This window comes from Echinops telfairi, unplaced genomic scaffold (assembly GCF_000313985.2).
Source record: "Echinops telfairi isolate 266 unplaced genomic scaffold, ASM31398v2 ScPeMD7_655;HRSCAF=1070, whole genome shotgun sequence".
Lineage (NCBI taxonomy): Eukaryota > Metazoa > Chordata > Mammalia > Afrosoricida > Tenrecidae > Echinops > Echinops telfairi.
Window position 1 is genome coordinate 11,852,635 of NW_022104553.1, and position 2,572 is coordinate 11,855,206.

The following is a 2,572-nucleotide window of genomic DNA, read 5'->3' on the forward strand; positions in this document are numbered from 1 at the left end:
ATAATAATATAACAATAAAGGTTCCTGGGAGGTAGGATGGGGGAGGGATGGGATAAAGGGGAGCTGGTATCAAGGAGTTCAAGAAGAAAGAAAATGTTTTGAAACTGTAGTAGCAATTGTACAATTATGCTTGATCCATTTGAATTATGGAATGCTATGATGAATAAAATGATGAATAAAAATGAAAGAAATACAAGTATACTCAGCAGATGGACTAGAAGACCACCCAGGAAGCTTCTGATTGCTCTTCTTTCTGGATCTTCAGCTGAACATATACAAATCCAAAGTACTGTAAAAGAACCACATACCCTTAAGAGAGAGAGAGAGAGTGTGTGTGTGTGTGTGTGTGTTTGGATAGGGCAGGAGGTGGATCTAAAATTACTAGTGTAGTGTGGGGAACAGAAGGATTTCTTTTAAGCTGTCTCCCCAATAATATGTACCAGACTTAGCTGCTGGAGAATGACTGTTCACAAGGTGGTCAGCGAAAGTAGGTCCGAGGTTATTCTCCTGAACATCAGCCATCTAGAGCAGCCAGACTGTATAGTCTGACTCACCCTAAGTAGGGCCCAGTCCTTTCTGTTATTGTCCCCTTGAAGCAGTGCCCATAGACAAGCCCGGGACCACTCTAAGATGACTAAGCTTAGGCTACCATCCTGCCACACATGCCCCCCTATTCCCTCCTCTTACTATAGCACGTTCACCCCTAGGTCATCCCCCTCCTATTGCTTGTATTGTCTATGTTACAACCCCTCCCTATGACGTAGGTTGTTATCTGCTATCAGGGGGCTTGCATGCCTCCCAGGATAGTAATTGTCTGTTTTACTGTATGAGACACCAGAATGGTCAAACCTGTTCAAGGATGAAGTGTACTGTCCCTCTCTGTGACGCATAATGCTGTGATGTATCCCCCTAAAGTAATATGATGCGTGGTACAATAAATAAGGAGGCTCCCTGGTTCTCGGGAGGGTGGCTGAGGAGGACGAGGCAGCTGCTTCTACTCTGACGGCTAAGTTCCCTCCACAAGGACCATCAAGTGGGGCTGAGGTGAGCAATGCTACCATGTAATATGTCTGACTGTATTATTGTATTATCTCTCATGCTCTCGATGACTTTAATATAACGCTTATGTATCTCAACCGTACAATGGTGCTTACTGAACCCGTGGGTAGTAGTAGTAATAGCGGGTGGGGCTGCCCCCCCCCCACGCCATTTAACCTAATCTGTTAAAATGTAACATCTTCCCATTTGTTTCCCTTTTGACACGTATTCAATTTGTTCAAGTTTTTGTTATTTTGTTGTCTTTTGGATTGAGGTTTTTCTGTTTTGTGCTGTTGAGTTGTTTGCTTCTAACGTGTTTGTTTTTGTATGTTTTCCTGTGTATGAAATCCAGGATAAAAATAAATTAATTAATTAAAAATTGTAAAGAAAATCCAGGGTAATTAAATCCATCGAGACAGTAACTGGATTAATAGTTGCTCGGGCTATGGCAGGGGAGGTGAGGGCAAATAGGGAGCTAATCATAATGGGTACAAGAATGAAGAAATGGCTCTAAGGTCGTGGGGATGATTGCACAACTCTTTAAAATGTTTAAACCCGGGGCATCAACAGAACCCGTCAAAAAAGAAAGGAAATAAGCCAAAGGTAAAACTACAATACCACATGCATATCTTTTCAAATGAAAAGGTAGCATGGTGTGCTGTAAACTATTAAACAACTTTCCAAGCCAGTTGGTAACCATTGGTAGTTTGCTATCAACCAGGGTGGAAGATTTTAATTGTACAAAAATCAGCAAGGCTACCAATGACAGCTTTTAGGGCCCCCACCCCCCACCCCGTGAGGAACTGTGTAAACAGCACATCAATTCATCTGCCAGCTTTAGATGGATAAAAAACTATTTGCTAACTATAAGATAGTGACCGTAAAGAAAGAAATATGCCCAATAGCAGCCTCGTAACAAAATGAAATGAAATGAAAATAAACTGGGTAGCGTAGAGCCAACCCCAACTGAAGGCAACCCCACACGAGTAAAACCGTGCTCACAGGCTTGCAATGGCTGACTGTGCCGAAGATGATCGCTGTGATGCCAGGTGAGCGAGAAACATCAACCTTTAAGTTAGTAGACAAGGACAAACCACTTGCAAAATCTGATGTCCTAGAAGATACAAAGGTTTCATAATAATAATTTTAAGCCACTCACTCACTCACTCTCATTCACTGACTCAATGTCTCACTCACTCACTCACTGTCTCACTCACTCACTCTCATTCACTCACTCACTCTCATTCACTCACTCACTGACTCACTCACTCACACTCACTCTCATTCACTGACTCACTCTCTCACTCACTCTCTCTCTCATTCACTCACTGACTCTCTCACTCACTCACTCTCTCTCATTCACTCACTGACTCTCTCACTCACTCACTCTCTCACTCACTCATTGACTCTCTCACCCTCTAATTCTCCCACTCTCACTCACTCTCTCACTTACTCACTCACTCACTCTAACTCACTCACCCACTCTCTCACTCACTCACTCTCATTCAATGACTCACTCTCTCACTCAGTCACT